The 10929-nt window shown below is 39.1% G+C and overlaps 1 long non-coding RNA gene across 1 annotated transcript in view; it reads left to right on the forward strand.

The window, feature by feature from the left end:
• Positions 1 to 8748: 8748 nt before the first annotated feature.
• Positions 8749 to 10929, forward strand: part of LOC107568565 (uncharacterized) — a 3833-nt gene continuing 1652 nt past the window's right edge. Inside the window, exons 1-2 of the long non-coding RNA XR_001606778.1 lie at positions 8749 to 8760; positions 10698 to 10703. This is a non-coding gene — a long non-coding RNA (uncharacterized lncRNA). The remainder of the gene's footprint in view (positions 8761 to 10697; positions 10704 to 10929) is intronic.

Here is a 10929-nt window from a genome sequence, read left to right on the forward strand (position 1 = left end):
TATGAGAATAAGTCTAAATTATGAGATACTCAGTCGTAACTATGAAAATACATCTAAATTATGAGATACTGCCATTACTATGAGAATAAGTCTAAATTATGAGATACTGCCATTATTATGAGAATAAGTCTAAATTATGAGATACTCAGTCGTAATTATGAGAATAAATCTAAATTATGAGATACTGCCATTATTATGAGAATAAGTCTAAATTATGAGATACTCAGTCGTAACTATGAAAATACATCTAAATTATGAGATACTGCCATTACTATGAGAATAAGTCTAAATTATGAGATACTGCCATTATTATGAGAATAAGTCTAAATTATGAGATACTGCCATTATTATGAGAATAAATCTAAATTATGAGATACTCAGTCGTAACTATGAGAATAAATCTAAATTATGAGATACTGCCATTATTATGAGAATAAGTCTAAATTATGAGATACTGCCATTATTATGAGAATAAGTCTAAATTATGAGATACTGCCATTATTATGAGAATAAGTCTAAATTATGAGATACTGCCATTATTATGAGAATAAGTCTAAATTATGAGATACTGCCATTATTATGAGAATAAGTCTAAATTATGAGATACTCAGTCGTAACTATGAGAATAAGTCTAAATTATGAGATACTGCCATTATTATGAGAATAAGTCTAAATTATGAGATACTCAGTCGTAACTATGAGAATAAGTCTAAATTATGAGATACTCAGTCGTAACTATGACACGAGTCAAAATGACAAGAAATTATGAGATAAATCATAATTGAGAGGAAAAGTCAAACTTGACACAAGTCAAAATTATGACTAAAAACATTGAGACTTTTTATCTCACAATTCTGACTTCGTATCTCAATTTCAATTTATACTCATAATAATGACAGTATCGCACGATTTTTGATTTGTTTCCTCAATTATGAGAGTACCTCAGGATTTCAGATTTTTATCTCATCATTATGACTTAGTATCTCATAATTATGACATTTTATCAAAATGATGCCAGTATCTCAGTATTTTGTCTTTGCAATCTCAGATTATGATTTAGTACCTCATAATTTTGAATTAGCATCTCATAATTCCAACTCTCTCTCATTGTAGCTGCCGTCATAGGCAACTCTCATATATTTCAGTTCATAATAGGCACTTTACAGTTAAAAGGTCAATAATTAGTTAAAATGTTCAGAATAATCAGTAGAATAAATAAGTAATATATTTTTTGTTAATACATGTCAATTCATTTCATATTATTCAGCTAAAACCATAGAAAAAGAGGGGAACCTATTTTTTGTTCCGCTTGGGAATTATTTAATTGTTGCTATCAGGATCGTTTTACCGGTGCACTACATGTAGAAGAGCCACATGAGAAGAAGCAACTGTAAACCTCCAAGTTTATTCCTCTTGAGTTAGAGAGGCCAATGAGGTGTGTTTTATCGTGTTAATTGCTTTGCTGTATGAGAACGTGTAAGTTATGTGACCGTTTGTTAATGTATAATTAGCCAATTAAGTGTATTTTCTTACGTGTTGAATGTGCACTTTATTTATTCGTTTTGTATGTATTTTTCGTTTATTATTATGTGTAAACCACCACTTTTAGAGGGTTAATTTAAGTTTTATGTATTTCCTTTCGTAGTTCTGACGGCATTGTTGGGGCATGAAAGGGCTACAAGACTAGCATGTACAAGACATGTTGAAAACTCGTGTCCAAATAAATGTCTGTTAAAACCAAGAACGACCTGAGCCTTTGATTCAACTTGAGGGGAGTAACACTCTTAATTAATACAATGTCATAGTTTTGACTTTTCCCTCATAATTATTACAGAGCTTCAGGATTTCAGCTCTTTATCTCATAATTACAGTACAGTATCTCATGATTCAGACACCAATGCTTGCTTTTCTTTACCCAAAAGCACTTAAAATAATTTGTTTTACCCAAAAGCGCTTTATTTGGTCTTCCGGAAGCAGATGCAATTAGGAATCATGTCTGTCACGTGACTCTGTTCCCCTTTCGGGCTTGAACTGATGGTAAAACTAACGACATTATTAACTGTCTTTACATTTATTTTGAAAGCTGAAGCTCGCGATTATGGTAAGGGGCGTTACATTTCCGACGAGTGCTTGTGGTGTTCGGCCAATCACAATGCACTGGGTCAGCTGGCCAATCAGAGCAGACTGCGCTTGTCGGAAGGAGGGACTTTGTAGAAAACGAAGCGTTTGAGAGAGGCGGGGCATAGAGGACCTACAATAATGTACAGTATTTGAAAAATAATGTGTTTTTTGAACATTAAAGCATGTCAACATATTCTGTTACACCAAATGCACAAAATAATGATCTTTAAAAAAGCATCATATGACCCCTTTAACAAAGAGTGATTCTGTAATAACATTTATAAAGCAGGCTATTATGCATTGTGTTTGATATGAGATATATAGCTGAAAGCATCCTGGTGTTGAGACATGAGATCTGAGTAAAAATAAATAAATAAATAAAACAATGAACCACAAACTAAGCATTTGTTTTAAAAGAGGGAAAAGATCTTATTTATTTGGGTTAGCTACAACGCATTTTTCGTCTTATGTATTATTTTATGGCTGATGTGTTTTAATTGATAGGCTAATAATGAACCACAAACTACGATCGTCAAAAAAAAAAGGGGAAATCCAAAGACCGTTTATTTATTTGTGTTACAAAGCGGGTAAAACCTATTTTCCTTATTCATATTGTTAATAAAAGTTCAAAGTTTAATATAAGTAAATAGCATAGAACTGATAGAATAGAACTTTCACAATCAATTTGATTAAACTTAATCCATGTTTTACTGTTGCTTATTGTCACTGTAGGCTTAGGCTATTTTTTTTCTATGAATTTGAATGAATATATAAATTAATAAAATTAGTTTTATTTACTTTCTGTTACAAAATTTTCATTTATTTATTTTTAACACCGCCCCCCCCCCCAGCATTTTTTCTTGGGCTACACACCAGGGGGAGCAGCACCCCTACTTCCCGCGGTAATGATCATATGACCCCTTTAAGCCAATCAGTAGTCCATATGATACTTCATACCATGCTTTGTGTGAGGAACAGAGTGAAATCTAGGATTTTACACACTGAAAATCTTTCCCTCCACCACGGACTTAGGATCTCATAATTATCTCGTTCTTTTGGCTATTTATCTCAATTATGACTTATAGCGTCTCATAATTATGACAATATCTCATGATTACGTTTAGCTTTTTATAATTATGACTAATATTTAATGATTTAGATTTTTTATTTTGTTCCTTCAACTATTTAGCTCATAATTATGACAGTATCTCATGATTTCAACTTTTTAAAATTACATTCACCTTTTTTATAGTTATGACTTAGTATCTCACGATCTCAGCTATTTATATTGTTCTTTCAATTATTTATCTCATACTTATGGCATATTATCTCAAATATGACTTTTTATCTTGTTCCAGTATAGATCTCATGATTGACGTTTTATTTCTCCTTCCCTCCAGCAGAGCTCTTAAATCTCATTTGTGCTGGTGTTAGACCAATGCTATGTGAGGTCAATGACATTATCCAGGCACAGTGAATGAATAAGGTCTTGAATTTGACACCGTTATGGTGCTCGTGTGTCGTTTTTGGTGTTCGTCGGCCCGGTTCACTTTCTCTGTATGTAACCGAGCAGTGTGAACGCCTCCTTTGTGATCGGCAGGAGGAAGTCACACGCGTCTGATGACGGCTCTCTGTGTGCCTCGTACCTCAAACCGAGGCCAGTTCATGGTCAATGCGGGCCCGTGGTTGGAGCAGAACCACCGGAGATCTTCCCAGTGTGTGATAGACGGTCGAGTACCTGAAGGAGAGACACGTTTAACATGCCGCCACATGTGTGAGAATATCAACTATCAGACCATCACAGCTGGAGGGACTCATGCATGCTGGTCTCTGAACAACAACAGCGCGTCTGCGCCTGTGCGTCTCTATGCAAACGATGACAAGCCGCCCTTCGGCCTTATGCACAGGCATAGATAAGCAGATGACATGATGACAGCGGTCAGGTGCTCACTTGTGATTGGAGGAGAGGTCGAGGTGCTGCTCTCTGAAGAAGCGCAGTCTCTTGTCCTCAAAGTGCTGCCACTGTTCGAACACCTGATCATTACAGTGAGCTAAACATACTACAGCAACATGCACTCATACTGTATCACAGAGCACCAGTGGGGTTGTGGGTAATATCAGCCCCTAAGAGCATGCATGCATGGATTTCTGGGCCACACCAATCTCGCACACTTGAGAGAACAGATAAAATGCAAAAAAAGTCCTCAAAAGCATAACCACGCGCATCTTCGTTATCATGACTGCACTGACAGGTGTAATGGTCATTTATTATTCAGGATTATTATTTATCTGCATACACATTTTAGCCAAAGAGACTCAAATATTCGAAGAATCAGAGGTAGAAGTTTTAACATTCTTACTAAGGAATCAGAAGTAGAATAATACCTTTTATTATTAAAAAAGAACAATTAGTTTTTCTCAAATGTAACACAATCCAACAAACCGAGTGTATGCTCTGTGGGTGACGTACTAAACAGTCTCTTGTGCAAATAAGCTGAACACACCCATATTTAATGAAGGCTTTTGCTAACTGTACCACACGCTTCCTGACAGTGTTAAGCTCGTGTTTGCTGACTGTGTGGAGTTGTTGTGCTCGTACCTCCTTGAGTTTCTTGGCCCAGGGTTTCTGTGCCTTGCGAAAGCCATCTTCTGCTTCTTTGGTCTCCTTGAAGCCACCAATCATCTGTTTGTGATAAGCGTCCTTCTGCCAGTTCTTGGCTTTCTCCAGGTCCTCTCCCATCAGTGCAGGCTTCACCTCCATGTGCAGGTCACTCACCTTCTCGGCCTCGGTCATCAGATCGAACCACGCTCGCTCCACCGTCCCGTACTGAGGCCCTAGAGGAGACGACACAGACAAGACCTTTATTCAGATGTTCAGATCTAACGATACGCCTGCCTTTGTGCTGCTTCATCCAGATGTTGTCCTGTTCACTCCTAATAAACTGATCTGAGACTCAAGAACATATCTGGGTCACAAGCACTTTTCAAAAACAACACGGACAGATGCTAGTTCCCCAGGAGTACTGCAGGGCTCTGTCCTGGGCCCAGTGATATTCTCATTGTGGGCGGTCTTGCAGGCTCATACCCTGCTGTACACACTCCCAGACGGACCAGCTGTGGATGACCTAACCTCAAGTGAGCAAAACTACCTGGAGGAGGAGAACCTGACACAATGGGACCAGGAAACGAATGTTAGCCAAATCTGATCCTGTAGGGCCATATTCCTGCAGAGTTCAGCTCCAGCCCTAATCAAACACACCTAGCCAGTTAATCAAGGTCTTCAGATTCACTAGAAACTTCCAGACGGGTGTGTCGGAGCTTGTTGGAAATGACATACACAGGATGTTGGTCCTGCTCTAATTTTGCATGTATTACCTGGCTTGGGTCTGTTTTTGACTCTCTGGAAGCTTTTAGAAATGAAGCATTTCACTTTCACTACTGATAAACTGTTTATGGCCTAACCATTAAAACATCATCATGTGGTATTGATTTAAACATTGATTTGAAATATATATTAAAAAATACATAACTAAAAGGTTTGTCTGTGATGTTAGCTTGAGAAAGCCTGAGCAGAGAGTTTAAAGTAGTTTGAAGTGTGAGCAGAATAGTGTAATGTAAGGTAGGAAGGTAGGCGTTACAATAACACAGCGCTAGCAGAGAAACACGCGCAGACGAATGCTACGCACCTCCCAGAAGCTGTCGCTGGAGACGTCCACCAGAGAGTAGGTCAAGTCTGACATGCTGAAACACAACAACAACATGTCCACAAGAGATTTCCATTCAGATAAATGCTGCTCTTTTGAACTTTCACACACACTCACACACACGTCAACTCCAACAGGGGTCCCTGGCTAAACGCTTTCATTCTAGCATCTTTTCTGGTGAAAGAAATACCTGAATGAAGAAGAAAGCCAAAATAATAAATGTCACGGATGTATGTTTACAGAGTAATCCACTCTTTTTGTAGAGGAGTGTCAAAATGACAATTTTCCCCTGAGATTCAGAGTCAGATTACAGCGGTGTGAAAATGACTCCAGAGAGATACTATTACTTTCACACGGAGAGTGTCAGTGAAATCTGGTGACTTCTGCAATCTCTCTTGCTGTATATGTGCCAGTGGTGACACTTCTTCTGCTTTTTCCTGATGTTCGTGTGACTCTAATTACAGAAATCCTAAAGATATCTTAATATGCTTTTTGATTTGGGTTCTTGAACGTTTCTTTTGGCATCTTCACTTTTAAGGGCCTGTATGGTTTAATTCCAGTGCATTAGAGAAACAGAACATCATTTAGTGTTACTTAGTCACATCTAGAGAGAGAATCACAAGCTATTCCACAAATCTGTTTTTAATTCTGGCTCCACTTAAAGATTCTTCTTCTTCAGGGCATATTCACTCAAATGATCCGCCTCTACAGCGCTCGAGTTCGGATCAGTGAAAACATCTGATCAGCTGAGAACTGCTTCAGGACGATCAGCCCGGTGTGTGTGAGAGAAAGCACTGAAACTCTGCTCAGGAGAGAAAACATGAACAGAGTTTCAGTTGAGCTGAACAGGAGCGCTGCAAACATGCGGATAACATGCTCCTGAGCCGCCGTAAGCCGCTTTAACACACACAGAGAGCAAACTCACAGTTTCCCTGACTGAAGAACTCCAGCAATATTACATACTCAGAGTTCTCAGTGTGAACGCAGAACAGGGAAACTTCTGCATGGCAGCGCTCTTAAAGGGCCAGACGCGTTTCTCCGCCGATATCACACTCTCTGATCTGCACTGATGTGACGACACCTCACCAATATGAAACGCTGGAAACATTCACTGTTTAAACACGGCGCTCCTTCACCAGCTTCACAGGCCTGCAGGAGCTACAGTGAGTGACCGAGCACTGCTCAGCCGACGCTTCACTAAACCACGTGAAGACAACACGAACCAACAAGAAGCGTCAGTGGGTCTGATCCATGACTGTGATCAAACAGGTCCTCTGAAGACCCTGACCCACGTCATTATTTCCTGATGTCCAGGAGCTTCTGCAGCGACGCTCACTCAGCAGCACCTGATCCAGAATGGCAGCCGGAACCAGTGCACTGATTGGTCAACAGAGTTGACTGCCTGAATCTGATTGGTCAGCTGATGAGGTCAGTGACTGAGAGCTCTGCATAATCTTACACACACACACACACACACACACTGCAGCGGTGACACGCGTGATTAACCCCTGTGAACGCGGAGGATGCCCATGAACACAGCCCACGCGTGTGAGCTATCATGCCCTCCAAACACACTCAAAATGTTTTCTATTAAAAACACATTCAAAATCATGGACGCACTAGCATAACCTCCTAACAGCACAGAACGGGTTAAACCATGCTGGTTGGGCGGTGAATAACGGCACATACGCACCAGTACACGGACTGATCTCAGTCCTCTCAGCGCTGGGGTTTGTAACACTGAAATAAGTTTTTGTTTTCTTTAAATAATTATGTAGTTTTCATTCAATTTTATTTATAATTTTTTCTTCCGTTTTAGTTACTTTGTACTTCAACTAAATGAAAATGAGAAATGTAGCAGAAATAAAATAAGTTTAAGCTTTTTCATATTAGTGTTTATTTAGTTTTTAACCTTGCAGTTTTCACATTTCAGTTCTTCAGTATAACTTTAGTTTTTATTTCTGTATTTTAGCGATGCCATATTCAATGTGCAAACTGATGTGATTTAATCATTCATTTTAAAGAGCTGTAAAATATTATTATAACATTTGAAACTTATAACCCAACTCCTAAAAACTACAACATGAGGTCTTTATTTCATTACGAAAATGTACTTTAGTTTAAGGTTTTTTCCCCCCCAATTCTCTCTGTAACTTTAAAGGGGTCCTATTATGCTCTTTTACAAAGTCTTGATTTTGTTTTGGGGGTGTACTAGAACAGGCTCTCATGCTATGGAAGCATATGTGTAGCAAAATTCAATTTGCAATGCAATATTCAAAATGGCAATGTATTTCTGTATTTAAATTGACATTTTCCATTACCCACATGTGCAAAGTTTGGTGCAGAAGGAAAATGAAAATGAAATTATATTATTTACATTTGCCATTTCCAACAGTAGTCTTAATATGTAAAGTGCATTCTGTTTTAATGCTTTATATGTTGCAAAATGAAAATGAAAATGTATAACACAAATTGGTGTGTAACATGTCCAAGCAGAAATGGTAGCATAATGATCATTTAAATGCTATTTGTCCTAAATGCAATTAGACTAACAGTTAGGACACTTACGATTGCATTTTCATCATGACGCCGTGGGATATGTGTAGCAAAACTCAATTTGAAAATGCATTCCGAGCTGACCACGCCCCCCCCCCCTTGAGCTGACCACACCCCCACCCCCTGAGCTGACCAGAACACAAATTGATTTGATATGTGTAACATGTCCAAGCAGAAATGGTAGCATAATGAACATTTAAATGCTATTTGTCCTAAATGCATTTAGACTAACAGTTAGAACACTTTTCTAACATTGCATTTTCATCATGACACCGTGGGATATTTGTAGCAAAATTCAATTTTCCGAGCTGACCACGCCCACCCTCCGTCAATCATTGCTTCAAGGCAGGGATTGGCGGAAGCGTGGTACGTCTGGATCGTTTGAAACATGGCGGCTGGAGGTCTGATAAGATCGCTGAATTCACTGGCAGATGAAGTGGAGCGTGAACAGAGAAATAGTGGTATTTCAGAAGATTTTTACGCGTATGTAGGTGACAGAACTAGATCAATATTGGAGCGTCTTGCAGAATTGTTGGTCTTAACAGGCCTCGACACTCGTTTCGCTGCTGAACCCTTGAAGGTGGTGGAAGATCGATTATCTTCGTCTCTGCCAAGCGGAGTGGGACGACTGGCCGTGGAGATCCCTGACGAGGCCATAGAGGGGTATCTTATGTATGGTCTTAAAGTTAAAGACATTGCGGCCTTGTATGGAGTTAGTCGATGGACGGTACATCGACGAATGCAACAGTGTGGACTAAACTTAAATATATCATCAACTTAAATATATTTTTTTCTGGTTTCATATAACGCTAAACGCCTGAAGGCCATAATTTCTGTTTACCTCCAAACTCCGTCATCATGGGTGACCTTCTGATTACAAGTCCCGACTCTCTTAACATTATGAATGCCCTCTTCTTTTGAAGCATCAGAGAAACGCATACAGCTGACTTGAATAATCTGATAGAAATTGAACTAGGACATTCAGATATGACTTGAATAAATAAGAAACTTCACAAAGGCATGTTTAGGTCTTTACATAATTCTGTTCATCTCACAAATATCTGATGCATCTAATGCCACTTATCACACAATTATCCACCTGTTCCACAGAGTATCAGAGTTGTACTCTGGCATTGACGATACAGACCTGGATCGTTTGGTGTTGGAAATTCAAAGGGAACGCCCACGGTGTGGATACCGTATGATGAGAGCTTTTCTCCAAGCAAGTGGGCATTTGATTCAGTGTACGTTTGTTTTTGTTACATACTTGCAGGCTTGATTATACGTATATGTTGGACCTATGGCAGACCTGCATAGCCACTATGCCAGGGATCACCAGCCCTGCTTCTGGAGGGCTACCGCCCTGAAAGTTTCAGCTCCAACCCCAATCAAACACATTAGAAACACCCTCGCATTAGCGGTAACTAGTTTTTTTTTTTTTTTGTAATTTGATGCAAGGGTAATATAATACAAAGTGTAGTGTAATAAATGTTCATACATCATATCACCCACCCCTCATTCTCACCTTTTTCACTTCTTACCTGTTTGCATCCCGATCAACTGTGTGTGTCTGTTTTTAATGTCAGACTGCACTACAGTCGAGATGCATTACAGACACAGTGTGACATGGCTCACAGAAGAGATCATATGTGTACAGGACAGTCGTAGAGGACTATTAAAAATTGTACAGCGTGAAACCCGCTTCTAATGGGTCGATACCAGGGGTGCCCAGCCCTGTTCCTGGATAACTGGAGATTTCCAGGAACAGGATTGGGCACCGCTTGTCAAGACTATTTAAACTTCACCTGTCAAAAAAAACAAACAAAAGAATTAACGGTTGATGTTGATTCTTGTTCTGTTGTATTGGTTTTCTTTTAGGATTGAACGTCTTTGGCAAGAGGTTTACACACAAGTCCTCGATTTGTTCCACATGTTGTTTTTCCATTTGGAAGTGACTGGACTGTTGAATCCCGATGATGAGATCCACCTCTTTGCTCTGCATTGGGCATTTTTTCCCTAGTTACAACATCAGCTTAACACTTTTAAAGAAGCATGGAACCTGCACAGGCTGAGAACGGAGAATGGTCGCTCTCCGTATCAACTTTGGCTGCAAAACAGAGAGGCTGCCGATGATCTGGAAACTGTATGTTTGCACATTTTAAACTCAAAATCACTTAAAGGGCTAGTTCGCTCAAATTCTGTCATCATTTACTCACTCTCAAGTTCTACTGGACAAAGGAAGATATGTTGAAGAATGTTGGTAATCAAAAAGCTCTGGGACACCACTGACTTGTATGGAAAGAAATGTTATGGAAGCCGGTGGTGCCCCAGAACTGTTTGGTTACCAACAGTCTTTGAAATATCCTAATGTTTAACACTTACATTAATGTAATTTAACAACACTCACTTATGCCTACATCAGAACAAAAAATATATGCCTTTGCTACAAATGCTTGTAACATTTACTGATGTTTTGGTAGATGTATAATTTAAAAGCATGGTATTTTGCAAGGTTGAGGATGACTATGGTGTTGACTGGGATGGACCA

This window comes from Sinocyclocheilus grahami, unplaced genomic scaffold (assembly GCF_001515645.1).
Source record: "Sinocyclocheilus grahami isolate Dianchi unplaced genomic scaffold, SAMN03320097.WGS_v1.1 scaffold1257.1, whole genome shotgun sequence".
Classification (NCBI taxonomy): Eukaryota; Metazoa; Chordata; class Actinopteri; order Cypriniformes; family Cyprinidae; genus Sinocyclocheilus; species Sinocyclocheilus grahami.